The 22,882-nt window shown below is 37.8% G+C and overlaps 1 protein-coding gene across 10 annotated transcripts in view; it reads left to right on the plus strand.

The window, feature by feature from the left end:
* The window catches only part of MEF2A (myocyte enhancer factor 2A), a 236,637-nt gene that overhangs the window by 67,028 nt on the left and 146,727 nt on the right, over window positions 1-22,882 (plus strand). The window contains exon 3 of one of the 10 annotated variants that reach the window (XM_027852029.1): window positions 19,228-19,326. The exons of the other annotated variants lie outside the window; for them this stretch is intronic. The gene's annotated coding sequence lies outside the window, so the exon portion shown is untranslated. The remainder of the gene's footprint in view (window positions 1-19,227; window positions 19,327-22,882) is intronic. 10 annotated transcript variants of the gene reach the window in all.

Genomic DNA, 22,882 nt, shown 5'->3' on the forward strand with positions numbered 1-22,882 from the left:
AATCTGAGAGATAGAGTGTCTTATTTAAGAACAGTCGTGAGGCTAATGTCACTGGGTCAAAGTGTACATGTTAGACAGTAAGGTCTGAGAAGATTAGAAAGGTAGTAAGAGGCTAGATTGTGAAGGACTTTGCCAAACAACGCATTTTGTATTTGATTCTGGAGGCAATAGGGAACCACTGGAGTTTATTCAGTAGGGGAGTGACATGGTTGTACCTGCACTTTAAGAAAATCACTGGTGACTGAATGGAGAATAGATTGGAGTGGGGAGAGACTTGAGGCAGGCAGACTCAACAGCCAGCTATTGTAATAGTCCAGGTATTATAGTCAAACCTGTGTCCAGCAGCAGTATATGGCTGTGAGCTGGACTATAAGGAAAGCTGAGTGACACATAGTTCATGCTTTTGAATTGTGGTGCTGGAGAAGACTTTTGAGAGTCCCTTGGACAGCAAGGAGATCAAATCAATCCATACTTAAAGAAATTAATTCAGGGTATTCACTGGAAGGTCAGATACTGAAGCTGAAGCTTATATACTTTGGCCACATAATGAGAAGACAGGACTCATTAGAAAAGATCCTGATGTTGAAAAAGATTGAAGGCAAAAGAAAAAGGAGGTGGCAGAGGATGAAGTGGATAGATAGCATCATGGAAACAAGGAATGTAAACTTGGACTGACTTCAGCAGATAGTAGAAGATAGAAGGGTAGAAGGGCCTGGTGTGCTATGGTCCTTGTGATCATGAAGAGTTGGACATGTACGAACGACTGAACAACAGTGTGATGAGTACATGTACTGGAGTGGTGACAGTGTCAGAGGAAAGGATGTGTCATATTCAAGAGATGTTGCAAAGGTGAAATGGATAGGCCTTAGCAACAGATTGGATATTGGGAAGCGGTATGAGAGACAATAAGAAATCAAGGATTTCTCCTAGGCTGTGAACCTGAGGGAATAAGAGGATAGTGTTGTCCTTCATGGTAATAGAAGAACATAAGAGTGTGGAAGGTTTAGGTGGAAAGGTGAGTTCTTTTTTGGACATAATGAGTTTTAAGATGTCTACTGGACATCAAGTTGGAAATGTTTGAAATACAATTGGAGATGTGAGATTTGAGGTCAGTGCAGAGTTTGGGTCAGGCCAGGTAGCTCTGAGAATCATCAGCATAAAGGTATTGATTAAATCCATGGGGGCTGATGAGCTCACCAAGAGAATTAACTGTATAGAGGAAGAAGAGAAGAGGACACAGGACCAAATCCTGAGGGATACTACTTAGAGAATGTGATCTGGATGAGGATTCAACAGACTAAGAAGGAATCAGATAAGTATGAGGACAACCAGGAGAGAGTGGTGTCTAGAAAACATGAAGAGAAGAGAGAAGAGAGGATCAAGGAGGAGGAAGTGATCAACATTATTAAAAGCTGCAGAGAGGTCAAAAAGAATGAGGATTGAGAAAAGGCCATTGGATTTGGCAACTAAGAGATCATTGGCAACTTTGGAGAACATAGTTTTGGTGGAATGGTAAAAGTTGGAAATCAGATTGTAAGGGGTTAAGAAGAAAGTGAGAGCAGAGAAAGTAGAGGCATCTATTTTAGATGGCTTTTTTTTCTTGAATTAATTAATTAATTTAGTTTTAGTTTTCAACATTCACTTCCATAAGATTTTGAGTACTAAATTTTCTCCCCCTCCTTACCCTCTTGCCTTCCCAAGATGGCATGCAGTCTGATATAGGCTCTACATATACATTCATATTAAACATATTTTCACATTAGTCATGTTGTGAAGAAGAATTAGAACTAATGGGAAGAACCACAAGAAAGAAGAAACAAATAAAAAAACCCCAGAGAGAGACAGAGCAATTAGTATGCTTTGATCTGCACTCAGATTCCATAGTTCTTGTTCAGGATGTGGATATCATTTTCCATTATAAGTCTTCTGGAGTTGTCTTAGATCATTGCATTGCTGAGAAGAGCTAAGTCTATCAAAGTTAGTCATCGAACAATGTTGCTGTTATTGTGTACAATGTTCTCCTGGTTCTGCTTACTTCACTTAGCGTCAGTTCATATATGTCTTTCCAGGTTTTTCTGAAGTCTGCTCAACATTTCTTATAGAACAATAGTATTCCGTTACATTCATGTACCACAACTTGTTCAGCCATTTCCCAGTTGATGGGCATCCCCTCAATTTCCAGTTCTTGGCATCACAAAAAGAGCTATCATAAATATTTTTGTACATGTGGGTCCTTTTCCCTGTTTTTATGATCTCTTTGGGATACAGCCCTAGAAGTGGTGTTGCTGGGTCAAAAGGTATGCACATTTTTATAGCCCTTTGGGCATAGTTCCGAATTGCTCTCCAGAATGGTTGGATCAGTTAACAACTCCATCAGCAATGCATTAATGTTCTAATTTTCCTACATCTTCTCCAGTGGTTATCATTTTCCTATTTTGACATGTTAACCAATCTGATAGGTGTGATGTCATACCTCAGAGTTGTTTTTATTTGCATTTCTCTAATCGGTAGTGATTTAGAGCATTTTTTTATTTGACTATAGATAGCTTTAATTTATTCATCTGAAAACTGCTTGGTCATATCTTTTGATCATTTCTCATTTGGGAAATGACTTGTATTCTTATAAATTTGACTCACTTCTCCATATAGTTTAGAAATGAGGCCTTTATCAGAGACACTGAGAGTAAAACTTGTTTCCCAGCTTTCTGTTTCACTTGTAATCTTGGTTTCATTGGCTTTGTGCAAAAACTTTTCAATTTAAAGTAATCAAAATTATCCATTTTGCATTTCATAATGTTCTCTATTAGATGGCCTTTTCAAAGAGTTTAACTACTAAGGGTAGAAGAGATTTAGGAGGGTATTATCAGGGCTAGAAAGACCAAATGAGGTTTTTGTTTTTGTTTTTTTAAGGATAGGTGAGACTTGGGCTGTAGGAAATGAGCCAGTAGAAAGGGAGAGATTGAAAATAAATAAAAGAGTGGAGATGACTGGGGGGGGCAGTCTGTTGGAGGAGATGGGATGTAATGGGATCATTTGAACAAGTTGAGGGGTTAGCTTTGGTAAAGAGTAAGTCCACTTCATCATGTGAAAGAGACATGAAGAAGAAAGTGACAGAAGGCTCCTGAGTGGTAGGAGATGAGGAAGAGGAGAGAAAAAGTTCATGGCAAATGGCCTCAATTTTTTCTATAGAATATGTGGCAAGTTAGCTGAGAAAGGGGAGTGGGGGTGGGAAGGGAGACCATAGGAGGTTTGAGGAGAAATGAAAAGGTTTGGAAGAGCTGCTGTGGAGAGTGGGATAGTGAGTTGATAAGGGAGGTATAAGTAAGATTGTGTAGTAGCACTGAGGGCCCCTTTGAGATAGGGTAACATAAATTTGTAGTGAACCCAGTCAGAATAGTTGTGATTTTTCTCCATCTTCTGGCAGCAAATAGTGGGAGTGATCCAAGGCTTAGTCTTGGTTGTATGTATTTGGCAATATAAGGGGCTACTAGAGAAACAAGAGAGAAGGACAGGTGGAGTTGAATTGGTTCACTGAGGGATAAAGATTGGGGGAGGGGAGAGAGTGGTTAGTACAGGAGTAGCCTGGGATAGAATTGAGGGGTCAAGAAATTGTAGGTCACGATGTAGACAAAGAGTAAGGTTTTGTAAGGGAAGGCAGAAGTAGAGTTGAAAAAGCCAATAGATTATGGTCAGCTAAGGGGATTTCAGGCTTCTTGAACATGCAGGTGGGATATATGGGTGACGGCAAGATCAAAGTTGTGACCATCTTTGTGTGTGGCTAAAGTGGAGTGGATAAGCAACTCAAGTAAGTTAAGGAACTGAATCTGAGGGTGTACCAATATTTATGTTGAAGTCCTTCAGTGTGAGGAGTGGGCAGGTGAGAGAAATTGTCAACCAGGTACTGAATTCATTGAGGAAGGAAGAGGATTTTGCTTGGGTGGCTAGATATGAAAAACATGAACCTCAAAGGAGGAGAGTTTACTGAGTGGTGGAGGCAGAGAGGACAAGGATTATTCCAACTGCCTTGCCTCAATTAGTCAGCTGAGGAGAATGAGTAACAGTATAGCCAGTACTGGAAAGGGTGGCCAGGAAAGCTGTATCATCAGGGTGAAGCGAGTTTTCAGTAAGAGCTAATAGGCTGAAGTAGTGGGAAAGGAAAAGATTTAAGATGAAAGTAAACTTGTTGCCTATGGAACAAGCATTATAGATGGCATAGTAGAAGGACTGGATGATATTTGGTTGAAACTTTGTTGTGAGAGGCTTGAGGTATCAGGATAAGAATGAGGAATTGTGTGTTAGGGGGTGGGAAATGGGTTTGGATGATGTTCTACAGGAATTCATTGTCACTGAGATGTGAATGGTGTGACCAGGTGTGAGAATGTTCATCATTAAGTGGAGGGCACCATGTCTCTTCCCAGCTGAAACTGGAGGTTGGTCTGGAGGCAAGTGTAATATCAGTGGGAAGGTACAGAGTCAGATAATGCATATTCTGTGTACATTTTATTAAGATTTAGCTGTGACTTCTCATACTGTTTCCTTATGTTTTTCCAATTCCATTGATTCTGAATGTTCCCAGCTATAGACAAGAAACGGCTGCCATTTGACTGCTTCTTTATTCCCATCCAAATCAATGTTATGCCTCCATTGTATGGTTCCATATCTCCCTGACCCTTCCACTATGCCCTCTGGAATGCTGACTCTGTACTGACTTATTTTCATCATAATCTTCCTTTCTTATTCCTTCAGTCTTTGGCTCTGAAATCTGGTTTCTTCCTTATGATATTACTTCCTTCTCTGATGTTTGTGAGATTGGCTATACCTTCTCTCAAATCCCTTTTCCTCTCATGCCTGCCTGACCCCTCCTACTATTCCAGTCTTCTTTTACCTTACTCCTGTTGATGTATTCTGCATTCTGTAATACTGGTTTTCTTGCTGTACCTTAAACAAGACACTTTATCTCCTGTTTCTTCGAATTTTCACTAGCTTTACCCTTTGCCTGAAATTCTCTTTCAGCTTCCTTGTCCTTAAAATCTTAGATAAAATCCCATCTTCTACAAGAAGCCTTTCTCCAATCTCTCTTTATGCTAGTGTCTTCCCTCTGTTGATTATCTCCATTTAATCTTACCTATTTCTTATTTGTACCGACTGGTTTGCCTTTTATCTCTGTCATTAGACTATGATATCTTCCAGAGCAGGGATTGTTTTTTGCCTTTCCTTATATCTCCAGTGCTTGGCACAGTACCTGGCACATGGTAGGTACTAAATGAATACTTGTTGACTTGACTTGATCTATTACAAAAGCTTTCTGGTTGGTCTTCCTGCCTCAAATATCTCCCTATTCCAGTTCATCCTTTACTTAGGTGCCAAAATCCTTTTCCTAAATTGTAGATCTGACCATGTCACCCCTCTTAAACTGCAGAGGCTCTCTATTACCTTAAGGATCAAATATAAAGTCATCCCTTGAATTTGAGGATTGATAATCTTGTTCCTTTCCATCTTTCCAGTCTTCTTATAATATACTCCCTTCTATGAACTCCGTGATCCAGCTGTTCTGGGATACTCTTTGTTTTTCAAACAGGACACTCTTCTTTCAACTCCGTTGATTTGTACTGACAGTCCCCCATCTCATTCAAGCAATGTGAGCAGTCATGCAACCCAGATGAGTTCTGGGTATTCAGAGTGTGGGGGAGGGGTGATAGTGGCTTCAAATAAGGGTAATGATGTAACATTAATGAATCTTTTTAAAATCTGACATTATTAATGGAGTCCAAAATTTACTGTCACTAGATTTCCTTTTTCTGAAAATTGCCAAATAACTGTGCTGAATAAAGCAGCTTTCTTCCTCTTTAGAGTGGTGAACATGGAGTGAGTGTTCTTTTCCATGTATCTTAAGGTCATGCAATATTTAGGAATTTAGTAGCCTGAGGTTCTATAAAGAACTTTTTGCAAAAGAATTAGTTCTTTTAGCATACATTGGTAGATTGACCAGACTCACATGGACTCCATTGTTGGAAAGGCCTCTGGTTGAAAAGATCCTCATGATGTAAAAAAGTGAAAGACTTTTGTTGCCCTGTGCACATGGAGAATAAGGTTTAGAGTTTAGTTGAAAGGAGAGTGGCATTTATCTGGGTAGGGAAAGGGAAAAAGATTAGCTAGGGGTGAGTTCTCATTGTGTGCCCAGTGAGAAGCAGATTTTAGAAAGATGACTCACGAAGGGTGGAAATATGGTGAGATAAAATACTGAGAGTATGAATTTATGCCAGCCTTGTAAATTTTCTTGTTTCATTGCTTTCTGTTCTACTCATCAACACAATACTTGTTCAATATATCTTAACACATCACTATTTGTGATCATCACCTCTGAGATCTTAAGATCTGAAATTCCTTTCTCTGATTATAGCTTCATAATCTTCTATCACTCCCTTCTTCTAATTCCTCCTAAATCTGTTCTTTGTACTCACTAGTACTTCCTTTCCTCTTCCAGTTCAGCAACCCTGCTCTGTCCTTACTTTTCTTCTTGTTTTCTTGTCCCTGTGGTTGACTAGTTTAATTACACACTGTTCTCCACTCTTGAATCTCTCCTTCTCAATCCTGTTAATGCTTTCCATATTCTAATTCTAGGTTACTCCATTAATCTACCTTCTCTCTGTTTATACTTTTTTGATGCTGAATGATAATAGAAAAAATGATAACAGCAATGTGAATTGAATTTGCTATTGATTTGTTACCTAACTTTTAAAAAAAAGATGTCATTGTTGCTGTTTATCTAATTACTTAATACCAGCTGGGCCCATACTGTTGCATGGGCAATCCTTTTTTTCATCCTGGACTGATTCCCTTGTCCTAAAAACTTATTGCATCAGCTTTCTCTGACCCTCACCTTTTTTTCTCAGCAGAAGAGCTCACCTTCTATACTAGAAAATAGATTCCATCCAATATTTACATTCTCCAGTTCCCTACTCCATACCTTATATCCCCTCTACATTGTATCCCATACACATCATTTCCCCTCCACATTATATCCCATTCTGTCTACTTTGTTGTGTTGTCTAAGAAAGAGGTGATGTTTTTCCTTCTTAAGGCCAACACTTGTGTACTTGAATCCTATCCTTCCCAATTTCTTTGGGAGCTTGCCTGTCCTTTTAATCTCATCTTCAATTTCTCCTTATCTACTGGTGTCTTTGCTGGTGCCTGTAAACATATTTGGGTCTTTCTCAGCCATTACCAACCAAACAGATAAACAACCCTCTGCTTGACCTTGCCGCCCCCTCAGTCATTGTCTCACTTTATCATCAGTCAAACTCCTTAAAAAGTTCCTTGCCCTAACTGCTGCTGTTTACTTTTACACCCCTTACAGTCTAGTTAACTGATTGTGCCACTTCACTGAATCTGCTTTTGTCAGTATTACCAGTTTTTTTAATGGTGATTTTTATTTATTTTTTTTGTTTTCAACATTTACTTCTACAAGATTTTGAGTTCTAAATTTTCACCCTATCTCGCCCCTCCCTCCACCCCAAGATGGCATGCATTCTAAATACCCCGTCTCCTAGTCTGCCTTCCCTTCTATCTCTCCCCCCTCTTCTTTTATCCCCTTTCCTTTCAATTTTCCTGTAGGGCAGGATGGATTTCTGTACCCCATTTCCTATATTTCTTATTTCCCAGTTGCATGTGAAAACATTTTTTTTAAACATGTGTTTTTAAAACTTTGGGTTCCAGATTTTCTCCCTTCTCCCTCCCCACCCACCCTCATTGATAAGGCAAGCAACTAAGTATAGGTTATATATGTGCAGTTATGCAAAACACTTCCATAGTAGACATGCTGTGAAAAACTAACTCTTATTTCCCTTAATCCTATCCCATCCCCCATTTATTCTATTCTTGCTTTTGGCCCTGTCCCTCCTCAGAAGTATTTGTTTCTGATTACTCCCTTTCCCAATCTGCGCTCCTCTCTATCATTCTCCTACTCTCTTGTCCCCTTCCCCCCCCCCCCATTTTCCTGTAGGGTAAGACAGATTTCCACACCCAATTGAGTGTGTATGTTATTCCCTCCTTAAGTCAAATCCTATGAGAATAAGATTCACTCATTCCCTCTTACCTTCCCCATTTCCTCTCCACTGTAAGAGCCTTTTCTTTTGTTTTTTTTTTTTTTGTGGGATAATTTACCCTGTTCTACCTCTCCCTTTCTCCTTCTCCTAGTATATTCCTCTCTAACCTCTTAATTTTATTCTCCAGATATGACCCTTTCATTTTCAACTCACCCTGTGCCCTCTATCTATCTATATATACGTACATATAATTTTTTCCCCTCCAACTACCCTAATACTGACAAAGGTCTCATGAGTTACAAATATCATCTTTCCATGCAGGAATGTAAACAGTTCAACCTTAATAAGTCTCTTATGATTTTCTCTTTCCTGTTTACCTCTTCATGTTCCACTCGAGTCTTGTATTTGAAAATCAAATTTTCTATTCAGCTCTGGTCTTTTCATCAAGAATGCTTGAAAATTCACTGAATGACCATTTTTTCCCCTGCAGGATTATACTCAGTTTTGCTGGGTAGGTGATTCTTGGTTGTAATCCTATCTCCTTTGCTCTCCAGAATATTATATTCCATGCCCTGCGGTCTCTTAATGTAGAAGCAGCTAAATTTTGTGTTATCCTGATTGTGTTTCCACAATACTTGAATTATTTCTTTCTGGCTGCTTGTAATATTTTCTCCTTGACCTGGAAACTCTGGAATTTGGCTACAATATTCGTAGGAGTTTTCCTTTGGGGATCTCTTTCAGGAGGAGATGGGTGGATTCTTTCAGTTTCTGTTTTGCCCTCTGGTTCTAAAATATCAGGACAGTTTTCCTTGACAATTTCTTGAAAGATGATGTCTAGCCTCTTTTTTTGATCATGGCTTTCAGATAGTCCAATAATTTTTAAATTCTCTCTCCTGGATCTATTTTCCAGGTCAGTTGTTTTTCCAATGAGATATTTCACATTGTTTTCTAATTTTTCATTCTTTTGGATTTGTTTTACAGTGTCTTGATTTCTCATAAAGTCACTTCCAATTGCTCTATTCTAATTTTGAAGGAAGTATTTTCTTCAGTAATCTTTTGGACTTCCTTTTCCATTTGTCCAATTTTGCTTTTTAGGGCATTCTTCTCCTCATTGGCTTTTTGGACCTCTTTTGCCATGTGGGTTAGTTTATTTTTTAAGGTGTTATTTTCTTCAGTATTTTTTTTGGGTCTTCTTTAGCAAGCTATTGACTTGTTTTTCATGATTGTCTTGTATCCACTCTCATTTCTCTTCCCAATTATTCCTCTACTTCTCTTACTTGATTTTCAAAATCCTTTTTGAGCTCTTTCAAGGCTTGGGACTGATTCATATTTTTCTTGGAGGCTTTGGATGTAGGAGTTTTGACTTTATTGTCTTCTTCTGATTGTATGTTTTGATCTTCCTTGTCTCCAAAGTAAGATTCTGTAGTCTCAGTTTTTTTTCTGCTGTGTGGTCATTTTCCCAGCCAATTGACTTTTTAACTCTTTGTTAAGGTAGTTCTCTGTTCAGGGGTTTTGTGTAGCTGTTTTCAGAGAGAGTTCTAGGGACCTGTAAGTTTTCAGTTCTTCCAAGGTGATATGATCTAAGAAGAGGGGTTTAATACTGTCCTGGCCTGTGCTCTGGTCTGTGAGTGACCACAAGCACTCTTTTCTGCCTTGGAACTGTGAAGAGGGTTCCCTCTCAGCTGCCACAAGCTCTGCTTTGCTAGTGCTCCTCCTCACCCCAGGACTGCCACCCAGATCCAATTATGGGCAAAGCAACAGTGTAGCCTCTGTGCCCCTGTGTTCTCCTTCTGATCAGTTGTTGATTCCCCTTACTGTCTGTGGGCTGAGATCTCCAGAAGCTGCTGCTGCCCCAGGGCTATGCTGGGGCATATTCAGTCCCTTGAGGCCTTCTTCAGGTTTGCTGCGGCCCAGTCTATGCCTGCCCAGCCCATGCTAGACTGTATTCCTCTCCTAGCCTGGAGCAACACACATTTCCTGTTGACCATTCAGGTTGTCTTCTGCTGGAAATTTGTTTCACTCTGTCTTTTTGTGGGTTCTGCTTCTCCAGAATTTGTTTAGAGTCATTTTTTACAGGTATTTAGAGGGGTTTGGGGGAGAGCACAAACCTTGGTTCCCCCACTCCCTCCACCTCTCCCTCGTCTCATAAGTTTTAAAACTCCTTTCTCAATGCAAATATTTGAGTAATTTGGTATAGAGAAAGGGATTCTAGGAGTCAGAGAGATCTTGCTTCGTCTCACCTCTATCACTAATATGCTCTATGGCCTACTCTTTTTTTCCTTCAAAATTATACTCCATTTCTGTTACTGAGGAATAAAAATGATTTACTGTCTACCTATCTTGTCTTGATGTTGTGTGGGTAAAGTGAAATTATGTATGTAAAATACTTTCCACATTATAAAGTGCTATGTATATACATGTGTATATGTTGTTAATAACTTTATTAATTTCTATAGGTATTCAGTTTTTAAAAAAAAACTCTTATAGAAAATGAAACCGCTACTATTTGTACTTTGCAAGGTATTTGTAGTTCATAATTACTTTATATAAATCTCATCTTCTATAAATTTGGCAAAGTCAGTGGAACATACTTTATATATGTGGGAATATGTAATCTAATTTGCCATTCATGATTAGGAATTCAAATACAGTATGATTGAAATACTCAGTGTATTTACCTAGTAATTTGCCAGATGAACTTCTAAAAATCCATATTTGTAAATATGGAGGCAAAATAAGTAGAAGGAAAATTATAGTTTTGTGAAAAAAAAAGGCACATTTCAGAAAAGATTTTAGAACATCTGATTGTTAAATTCCTATTTTGTTTTTAGGCATTTTCCATATGCTTTTCTTTTGTCTATTCATATCTGCTTTTCTCCATATTTTTAAAGCCTTTCCTTCTCATATGAAGACTTACATTGTCTTCAGCCTGTTTTTAATGTTTGTGGTTCATGCAAATTTTTGAATATATTATTGCTCCATTATGTGTGGTTTGGAGCATTTGAACTTTCTCCGTGTCTTAATGCCATACTTTAGACCATACTTGGTTTTTCCTGGTTTCCTTTAGTGCATAGGTTCTCAAAGTGAGTGATACTTCCCCCTTGGGGGGCTCTAGAACAATCTAGGGGGTAGTAGTAGTTTGAAGTGATGCAAATTTAAAAATAAATAGTTAAAAGGTTAAAGAAAGTAGATTTCCAGGGGGGGTACTGAGCATTTTTTTTAATGGGGGCAGTAGACCAAATAAGTTTGGGAACCTCTGCTTTAGTGGAACAGTATTTGTCTTTCAAACACCATTTGGCTATTTATACTATTGCAAATGCTTATTAGTATTTGTTTTTGAAAAGCTAAGATGATGCCATAATATTATACCCCTTGATTATATTTTTACTTTTTACTATGTCAAAGCTAATTACATGTAAAAAAAACTGCAACAGTATCTTTTGGAATATGTATGGAGAGAAAGTTGTTTTATAGCCATCAGAGGAAGAGGAGGAGGAAGAGGAGGAGGAGGAGGAGGGGAGTGGTGGTGGTAGTAGTAGTAGTAGTAGTAATAATAACAATAATTAAAGCTGCCATATATAGTGTCTACTATGTGTCAGGCACTGTGTTAAGCATGTTATAAACCTTATCTTTTACTGGATCCTCACCACAACTCTGTAAGGTTGGTGCTATTATTATACGTATTTTACAGATGAGGAAACTTAGGCAAACAAGTTAAATGACTTGCCCAGGGTCACACAGGTAAGGGTCTGAGGCTGTATGTGAACTTGTGTCTTCCTGACTAGAATTCTGGCGCTCTTATCTACTGCACCACCTACCTGCCTTTAGATTTTGAAAAATAAGTAGTATTTGAATTGAGAACATATGCTCTTTTATTATTATTATTAAATTTACTTATTATTGAACATCAATGCAAGTAATTATACTCACATTTTAAATATTTTAAATTGATTTCTTCAGTTCATAAAATACTGTTTACTCACTTCTCAGACTCTGTCAAGATTCCATTCATTCTCATTCTCTTTTCTTTTTATGATAAAGAGTATATACTTTCTTCTGGTTCTCTTTTTTTTTTTTACTTCATTTCATCAAAATCTTTCCATATTTCTTTATGTTCGTCATACTTGTCAATCTCATTTAATAGTATTCCATTCCCTTATTGTTTTACATTTAGATTGTTTCCAGTTTTTTTTTGCCATTACATGTAATCTTGCTATTAAAATCTTGAAATATTTCTTTTTAAAATTTGTTTTTGATCAAAACTTTTGGATCACATTCCCAGTAATGGAATTATTGAAATGGTTTTACTTGTTTGTATCGGGACTACTACTGTATTGTTTTATTACTTTACTTTGTCCAGTTTGATGGTTATTTGGAGTAGTATTTCAAAGATATTTTGATATTTATCTCTTTAAATACCAATGACCTTGTATATTTTTTTCAAGTGATTATTAGCAATTTGCATTTCCTTTCCCCAGAAATTGACTTCTTGATGTCCTTTGACCATTGTGAATAAGGAATTAACTTTATGTAATTTTGGTAGTTTCTTTTATATCTCACATAATTTACTGGCAAGTAATTTTCCCCATTCATTTATTTTTAAATTGCCTTTTTTCCCCATTTTAGTTCAGTCAAGCAAAACTATCTTTTCTCTAATAGTATCTTTCATTTGTTGAATAGAGGGACTAAACATTTCTCTGACAGTTGAGCTAAAGCAGATACTTATATGTATTTAAGTATAAATTGAACTAAAAGTTGTTTTTAAAAAAATGTTTAGAGACAGCTAGATGGAGCAGTGGATAGAGCACCAGTCCTGGATTCAGGAGGACCTGAGGTCAAATCCAGCCTCAGACACAAAACACTTAACTAAGCTGTGTGACCCTGGGCAAGGGACTTAACCCCATTGCCTAGCCAAAAAAAAAAGTTTCAATCTATCTAACATCTGGCATTCATTGAGGTAAATGGTGTAAGTTGTGAGTCTCAATCTCTTTCTAAATAAATCGACATCCAATTTTCTTAGGTATATAGTTTAAAATTCTTTTCCTTGTTTTACTTTTCTTTACTAATCTTGTCTTTCTGTTTTAGTCTTTCAAATTGATCTTCTTAAAGTGTAGGTCTGAACATGACCTTCCTGCTCAATGAGCTCCATTGACTCCCTATTAATTCTGGTATCAAATATAATACTGCTGCTACTAGTAGTACAACCATCACTACCACACTGTGAACATAAATCAGTATATTTTGATGAAAATTTCATTTAATAAATACTTATTGATTAAATGATGAACATCACTGTCTTAACTTTGATACTTTAAGTATTAAATATCAAGGATTTCACTTGATTCTCACAACAATCTTGGAAAGTTGGTGCTGTTATTATCCCCATTTTGTAGTTGAGGAAATTGAGGGAGACAAAGATTAAGTGACTTGCCTAAGGTCACATAACTAGTAAATGAGACCAGCTTTGAATTTAGGTCTTCCTAACCCCAGACCCAGTGCTCTATCCATGGTGCCACCTAGCTATCTCAAAAATTTGGGTAATTCCAGTCAAGAAATTACTATCATCTATTATATGACAGGCACCGTGTTCAGTTCTGGAGCTTATAGTCCCTGCCTTCAAAGAAGCTTACGTTCTATTGGGAGAGAAATATACATATATAACCAGTCTGTCAAACAGGCATTTTTAAGTGCCTTCTATAATCTTATCACTGCAGAGACAAAAAGTAGTTCCCGCTCTCTAGCACACACACACTCTAATGGGGAAGACAACGTGCAAACAACTGTATACACACAAGATATAATCATGATTAACTGGAAATCATTTATAAGGGGAAGGCATTAGCATTAAGGAGGCTTCTGGAAAGATTGCTTGTAGAAAATGTGATTTTAACTGGGACTTGAAGGAAGGAGGCTGAGATGAGGAGGGAGAAAATTCCAGACATTGGGGGACAGCCATTAAAAATACTTGGAAGGGGAAGCTAGGTGGCGCAGTGGATAGAGCACCGGCCCTGATGTCAGGAGGACTTGAGTTCAAATGCGGCCTCAGACCAAACACTCGACACTTACTAGCTATGTGACCCTGGGCAAGTCACTTAACCCCAGTTGCTTAAAATAACAAAAAATACTTCGAGTTCAGGAAATGGATTTTTTTGTGTGTGAGAAACTTCAAGAAGGTTATATTCTCTGGATTGAAGAGTACGTGGAGAGAAGTAAGAAGTCTGGAAAGGTTAGAGGGGACCAAGTTATGAAGGACTTTAAAAATTAAACAGAGGATTTTTTTATTTGATGCTAGAGATTATAGGAAGCCCCTAGAGTTTATTGAACACAGGATTGGCATGGTCAGACCTGTGCATTAGGAAGATTAATTTTGTTTATTTTTTAATTCAGTTTTATTTTATTTTCATTTCCAAATTCTCTCTACCTCACCCTACCATCCCCTTGAAAAGGTAAGATAAACAAAGCCCATTACAAATATGTGTAGTCAGACTTTGCAACAGATTTGATATGGTGGGAGGTGGTTAAAAGAGAGGAGTCTAAGATGATGCCTAGGTTAGGAACCTGGGTAACCAGAAGGATGTTAGTGCCTGACAGTCATAGGAAACATAAGAGAAGGGGAGGTCCTGGGGTTAAGCATAATGAGTTGAGTTTTGCACATGTCAAGTTCAAGATGTCTAATAGGGAGTTGGAGATAGGAGTCTTGAGGTCATGAGAGAGTTTAGGCCTGCATAAGTAGATTTGAGAGTCATCAGCATAAAAATGATAATTGAATGCATAAGCACTGATGAGATCACTAAATGAAGTTGTATAGAAGGGGGGAAGAAAAAGAGGACTGAGAGTAGTTTGAGGAGACTTATGTTTAGTAGCTGTGATCTGCATGAAGATAATCAAAGACTGAGAAGGAGCAATTAGACAAGGAGAACCTGGAGATGTAGATGGTGTAGATTTGAGCTGGTTCACCAGGTTGTCAAGAAGGGGAAGGGAAGCCTGTAGCCAGGGCAAAGAGGATGGCCTGGGTTTAAAAAAACAAAACAAAACAAAAAAACAACAACTGAAGAGTCAAGAAATTATAGAGATCATAATGAGGATGAAGTTTGGAGTTTGGATTTGCAAGACAGAGGGAGAGGTGTAATGACAACAGATTTTGATCAGATAAGGGAATTTCAGAGTTTATGAACAGGGAAATGGAACACTTGTGGATAATTGGCAAGATCCAGGGTACAGTCATCTCAGAGTACCTGTGGTGGAGTGAAGGGAGTAGGTCATGGGAAAAGAATAAGTTGAGGAACTAGGAAGTTAGGGTGTTTGAGAGAGTATCTATATAGCTATATTTTTATCTCTTTCTGTCTATTTGTCTGTCACAGTTCCCTAGAATGAATGATGAAGGTAGAACCTGGAAGTTCATTGTTGTCCTTTGTACTCGAAGAGGACCAAAATGACATCATGATGTCAGTGTACAATGTGTCCAGTTGACTGATCAGACTAATATGAGCTCATAAGGCTCTACTGTAGGTTGGGCACAAACAATCTCTGAACATTTGAGAAGGAGATGTCTAAATTTTCACATCTCGAATTTCTTTTGAGCTACTGCAGTTGTGCTTTGGTCATAGAGCCCAGTGCCTTCTTTGATATGGGCATGCCATGCTGGATAGTCCTGTGCCAGTGTCTCCCATGTCTCACAATCAGTCCCAAAGTTCTTTGGAAAGACCTTAAGAGTATTCTTGTATTATTTCTTCTGACAACTGTGTCAGCACTTGCCTTGTATGAGTTCTACCTCAAATAATCTTTTAGGCAAACATATGTTTGGCATTCAAACAACATGGCCAGCTCACTGGAGTTGCACTGTGCAGTAGAATTTGAATGCTTGGCAGTTCAACTGGAGAAGGGACCTCAGCGTCCAGGTGCCTTATCTTGCCAAGCCGTCTTCAGAATTTTCCTAAGACAATTCGAGTGGAAGTAGTTTCAGTTTTATGGTGTGGTACTGGAAGACTGTCCAGATTTCACAGGCATACAACAATGAGGTCAGCACAACAGTTCTGTAGACCTTTAGTTTGGTAGGTAGCCTAATATTTACTCTTCTCTCCCACCCTTTCTTTTGGAGCCTCCCAAATGCTGAGCTAGCTCTGGCAATGCATGTGTCAACCTCATCATCTATATGTACATCCCTGGAAAGTATACTGCCAAGGTAAGTGAACTTATCCACAGCATTCAAAAATTTACCATTTGCTGTAACTGATGATTCCATATATGGATGGTCTAGTGCTGGCTGGTGGAGAACCTCTGTTTTCTTGGTGTTAATTGTCAGGCCAAAATTAGCATAAGTGGCAGAGAATCAATCCATACTCTGTGGCATTTCAGCCTCAGAGGCTGCATTAAGTGCACAATCATCTGCAAACAAAAAGTTGCAGACCAGCTCTCCTTCCGCCTTATTTGTGGCTTGTAGTCTTTTCAAATTAAATAATTTACTGTCCATGCAATCAATATGGCTTGAGTGAACCTCAAAGAAGGAGAGATTACTGAGTGATAGAGGTAGAGAGAGAAGCTAGAAATAACAGTGGAGAGAATCAGATATTCCTACTCCCCCACCTTGACTTGGATGACAGTATGAGTAAGAGGGCAACCAGTGCTGGAATGGATGGCCAGGAAAGCAGGAGGAAGCCAGGTTTCAGTGAGAGCAAGAAGATTGATGGAGTAGAAAAGGACAAGGTTCAAGATGAAAGAACATTTGTTATCTGTGGCATAGGCGTTCCGAAGGGCATAGTGTAAGGGATCTAAGGGATCGGTAGTTTTAGAATAGGGTTTTGGGGTGGGAGATGAATTTTAAGAGGTAGAAAGGAGGGAGTGGGCAGTGGATGACAAAGAACAAGGTTTGGATAATTACAGGCTGGAAGACAAATCACTTGGAGTTTGTTAACCATTGAGGAAAACAAATTTAGGTAACATAAGAGCTAGGGGCAGAGGCAAAAACATACAACTATGAATACAGTAAATACAAGGTAATTTTGAGGAACAGGGTACTAGCAGCTGGGGGTGAGGTGACATCAGCATATGCTTCATATAATGGCGCACAAGTTTTTGAAGGAAACTAGACATTCTAAGAAGTAGAGGTGAGGAGAGAGTGCATTCCAAGGAAGAGAGACAGCCAGAAGAAAGTTACTGAATAGTTAGTAGACTCCTTAGGTTGGACTGTGGAGTACATGATGACAAGTAATATACAATAAAGTTGAAAGGGTAGATTGGGGCCAGATCATAAAGTACTTTAAAAGACAGAAAGAATTTACATTTAATTTCAGAGCACAGGTTTTTTCCCTTCCCTTCCTCCCTACCTCCTTTCTTTCCTTTATCATATTGTTATAGAATAAATTGTTCTGGTTTTCTTCACTTCATTGGAAGTAATGCCACTGTCCCCACCCCTTCTACTTGTGCTTGTGATAAAAGTACCCCTTACCTATTCCTCCCTTTTTCTTTCCTAGTCTATTCTCTTCCCCCCTTCCCTTTACTTTCTCCTTTTAAAATAATCAAACTATAACAAAAATCACCCTTTATAAACCCTGCTGATGTCATTGTTCTTAAGAAGTACTTAGGTCTTCCACCTCACCTCCTATCATTAGAATCCACTTTATTATTCTAAAGCCTTTTTCAGTTGCTTGCTTGTCTTTCCCTTTTTATTTTCCTCTTTACTCTTTTATTTTGTATTTCTAAATTTCTACTGTTATCATCTTTTCATTGGGAACACTTGGAGTTCTCTTTCATAAAAAGTTCATTTTTTCCCCTGAGTATTATACTATATTTTACTGTGGGAATTATTATTGGTTGTAAATCTTTTTCTTTTGCCTTTTGGAATATCATATTCCATGTTCTTTTCTCCTTTACTGTGGTGGTACCAAATCTTGTGTGATCCTTACTGTGATTTCTTTGAACTTTTTGCCCTCTTTTAGGCTACTTACAGTATTTTTAACTTGTTTTGTAAGTTCTGAATTTTTACTCTAATCTTCCTAGGAGTTTTCATTTTGGGATTTCTTTCAGGAGGAGGCTGGTGGATTTTAATTCCACTTTGCCCTGTTGTTCTAAGACATCCAAGCCGTTGAAATGTATCTAGGCTTTTTGTTTGGTTGTGTCTTTTGGGTAGTCCAATGATTTTTAAATTGTTTCTCCTTGATCTTTATTCCAGGATAGTTGGTGGTTTTTATGTTAGATAACCATGCCCTTCTATTTTTTTTTCAGTCCTTTGATTTTGTTTTAGTAGTATTGTTTCATGGAATTATCTATTTGTTCCATTCTGGTTTTCAGGGAGTATATTACTTGACTAATGTTTTGTATTTATTGTGTCAAACTGTTTATCTTCTTTCCAAGTCTCTCCTCCTTAAATCTCATTTCTTTTATAATTCTTTCCTCTATTCTTATTTCATTTATAATTATATTTTAAACTCATTTTTAGAAACTCTTATATCATTTCTCCTAGGAATTCTAATTGATCTTGTGGACAGAGTCTATGAACAGTTCCGATGTCCCCTTCCTACTCACCTATCTTGTAACTCTGTGTACTTAGTGCTATGATCAGGCCATGAACCTTTGGCCTGGGCTAGGGCTAAGTGCTTGATCAATTTTAAGAATCCTTGTGTAGCAGGCTTAACTCACATCTCGGGGTGCTGAGTCCATACTCCCATCTTTTCTGGGAGATGCCCCACTTTTTGCTCTGGTTGTCCCTGGCTCATTTGGGATTTCTGGGTAATGAGTCAGTGCTTACTTCCCTGAGTGGTTGGCTTAGGCTACGGGCTGAGTCTGTGATCCACTGTGGCCTATCTTGAGTCCCTGGGTACCCCTTTGTGCAGTCCCTTACTTAGTTCTGTGGCTGAGTCTGAGATCAGCTCTGGGTGTCCCTGTGCTTTTGGCCTTGGTTTGAGCTCTGGGCACTGAATTCAGGATCCTGACCCACTAATGTTCCACACTTCCTAACCTGGTCACTTATCTATAGGTTGAATTTGTGATCTTTGGTTGAAAAGATGATCCACTGAAGTTAATGCTTTATTTTCCTGTGACCTACTCAGTCTGGCATTCTTTTTAGATTATTGTTGGAGTAGTTATAGGGGGAGTTGGGTTGTATTGTTCCCTTCTATTCCACTATCTTAACTATCTCTCCCCTAGACTTAAAAAAAATAATTTATTCTTTTTTTCTCTCATTCAGTTCTGGATCCATTTTTCATCTGCATTATTTGTTCAGGGTATTTTGCTGATGAATAGTACGATGGAGTGCCTCTCTCACCGAATATATTCTAGACAATAGGTATGCCTCATCCATTTGATTTTTACTGTGTGGATAGTTAGACTGAACTCATTTGAGTGATTATGGATCTCATTTTTGAGGCTTTTCAGTATCCCACGGCTTTATGCCATTGTCACCTGCAAATACAGAAGTTTATGAAGAACTTTACCATCTATAAGGAATCCTTCTTTCATTTGGACTTGGTGCTAACATCCTCCATAACAGTAGAAAACATATTTTTTGAACATGTATTTCCCTATCATGTGCCTCATTTGATGTTGTAGAACAAATTATTTGCCATGGTATATTTTCGTAAGTTTTGCATGATCCATATATGCATGAGAAATAGCTTGTTGGAGGAGAGCTTTTAGGTTTACATTATTCTACCAGTTATTTTATTGTCAACAAACAGCATGGAAAGTGAGATTTTACATTTTCTTCATTCAGTCATTTAACTTTACTTGATAAGTGGCAAGATGTGGGCTGTTCAAGAAACCCTGATATATAATATTTTTAGAAATATATTTCTATAGTTTTAGATAGGATTGTACTAAAAATACTTAGGTGTCACAATGAAATTGTTATGTGTCATCTTGTGCCTAGGAATTGTTAGGTCCAGCTGACATAGATGGGGGAGAAAAGGAAATAATTCCACGATTGGACTGTGGTAATCTGAGTTCAAATTCATTATCCTTATGGGACAAATTTCATTGTAATTAGCCCACTGAATTATACTGCATGCATAATTGTCTCATCTACAATCCCACCTTTTGTAAGAAGCCTTTTCTGATTCTGATTAATGCTAGTGCCTTCCCTGTAAGATTATCTCCAGTTTATCCTTTCTTTGTTATTTGTACATAGTTATGTATGTGTTGTTTCCCCCATTAGATTGTGAGCTCTTTGAGAGCAAGTACTATTTTTTGACATTCATTTTATCCTTAATACTCAGCAAGGTGCCTGGCGCATCAGCTTTTTTTTTTTTTTTGCAAGGCAATCTTGGTTAAGTGATTTGCCCAGGATTACACAGCTAGCGAATGTCAAGTGTCTGAAGCCGAATTTGAATTCAGGTCCTCCTGACTCCAGGGCTGGTGCTCATAATTTCTTAATAAATGTTTGTTGACTTGAGTCGTAATAAGATTTTGTAGCTGAACATCTATGTCTCCCACCAAAACCTGATCACTTTACTCTTCTTGAGTACTTTGAACAATTCCCAGTATCTTTTATACCACTGAAATTGCTTGTCTTTAGGGATTTCTACTACTCTTCACTTATTTATTCCCAAACAAGGGATATCTGATGGCCACTGTGGTCTTTTTACTCTCCCAAGAACATGTTATACTTATTTCTGCTTTGCCTTGGCTCATTTTATTTCTTCTGCTTAGCCATTGTCCCTTCTTAGATTATGCTATCTGTCCTTTGAAAATTTTCCAGTTCAAGTCCTGCTTCTTTCATGACATCATTCCAAACTATTCTAACCTAAGATAGAGTTGTGTTATAACCCAGAACATTAGAGCTGGAATGAACATTGGAGGTTCTGTAAAACAAGCTCTGTTTCAACAGACTCCTATTGCTTGCATTTTATCATCATGTATTTTTATCTCACTTTTCGTTTCATATTTTTTTTCCTTCCTAAACTTGGAGAAATAATAGGTCAGTTTTCTTTTGTAAAGCATGTAGAGGTGTATGCTAGGTGATAGTTCAGTTAGGATGATTTGGAGCTGATTAAATGGCCAGACTTAAAAAATGTTCACAAATGATTTGATGTCACCTCTGAAAATTTTCAGTGGAATTCCCCAGAGAGCTATACTTGGCTCTGTGCTTCTTAATATTTTTTTATCAATTATTTGTATAAAAGGATTGGTGGTTTGCTTATTAAATATGCAAATGACAAAACTGGGAGGGAAAGCTGACATGCATGACAAAATTAAGATGCAAACAGATTTTGACAAGTTAGAACACTGAGTTGAATCTCATATGAAATCTAAAAGGAATATTTGCAAAGTTATACACTTGAGTTAAAAAAAAAATCGGTTTCACAAATACAAGATGGGAAAGGCACAGATAGCAATATGTGTGGAAGAGATCTTGGTGTTTTAGTGGATTGTAGACTCATCATGAAAAAGTAGTGTTACATGGCAGGCATAATAGCTAATATGATGTTGGGCTGTACTGAGAAGCATGGTGTTCAGGAATACATCTGGAGTTTTTGCTTAGCTCTTGGCACTACATTTTAGGAAGAACATTGAATAGAGTCTAGAGGAGGGCAACCACAGTTGTGAAGCGTCTTGAATCCCTGCCACATGAGAATTTGTTGAGGATTTGGGCTTGTTTAGCTTAGAGAAGGAAAGACTCGGGTACATGATAGCTATTTTTAAGTCTTTGGAGGATTGTTTTGTGGAAGAGAACCAAGAGCAACAGGTAAAAGTAGCAAAGAGGCAAATTAAGATTTGATATCAGGAAAATCTTTCTAAAAATTAGAACTGTCTGTAAGAACAGTGGACTCTGCTATAAGAGATAATGGATTCCTCCTCTTTGCAAGTCTTCAGATAGAAACTGGAGGACCATTTATTGGGCATTTTGTAATAGGCATTCTTTTTGGGGTGGTATAGATAATACTTTATGTCTGTCGATTTTGTGATTCCATAGCCTTTCTTTTCTTCATTTATTCCATTCTCTGTCATCTAGTTGGCCTGGAACAAATGCTAATTTCTTATTTAAGAAGCCTTGTCTTCTAGCTTCCTCTCTATTTGTATGTGTGTTGTCTTTTGAATTATTTTGTGAAGCTTATTGAGCAGAACCCTCATTATCTTGGTTCTGACATGGAGCATATTACTGATGTTCAGTAAAAAAAAACAACTTGATGTTGAAATTACATTAACTCTTTTTTAAATAATGTACACTTATACACTGAATATGATTTCACCTTATATGTCTTTAGATGTTTTATTTTCCTTTAATGATATAGGGGAATAGTAGTTTCAAGACCTTTAATGTAAGGTACATGAAAAAACTTTATTAGAATTTGTCTAATTTTGACCTATATTTTTATTTTTGTCTTGTATGAGTTTTAATATGAGAAGTTAAAGTTGATTTAAAATTTACGCGCACACACACACTCTCTCTCTCTCTCACACACACATATATGTATTGGGTATTGAACCAACAATTCATTGTTCTTTGCTTTGACTTGGTGTCATTCTTGACTCCTCACATTTATAGTCAGTGGTCAAATATAGGCAGTTCCAGAAGTCTTCATGCAGTCTACTCCTTCTTAAAGCTATTAAAGCTTAAAACTGCATAGAGACTTTTGGAAATCCTTTATTATTTCTATCTCTACAACATTTCTTACTTATATTCCTTTCTCTGTACTCACAGCCCCCGCTCTAGTTCAGGCCCTCATCACCTTCTCCTAGACTATTGGAATATTCTCATGTTTGACCATATTGCCTTTGTCAATCCCACATATAGCCACCAAGTTGATTTTCCTAAAGTATAGGTCTGATCATATCACCCATTCCTTCTTAACGTTGTTTCCCCACAGTATGAAACATAAACTCCCCCTTTAGACATCCAAATC

Source organism: Vombatus ursinus, unplaced genomic scaffold (genome assembly GCF_900497805.2).
Source record: "Vombatus ursinus unplaced genomic scaffold, bare-nosed wombat genome assembly UNPS02009205.1, whole genome shotgun sequence".
NCBI lineage: Eukaryota > Metazoa > Chordata > Mammalia > Diprotodontia > Vombatidae > Vombatus > Vombatus ursinus.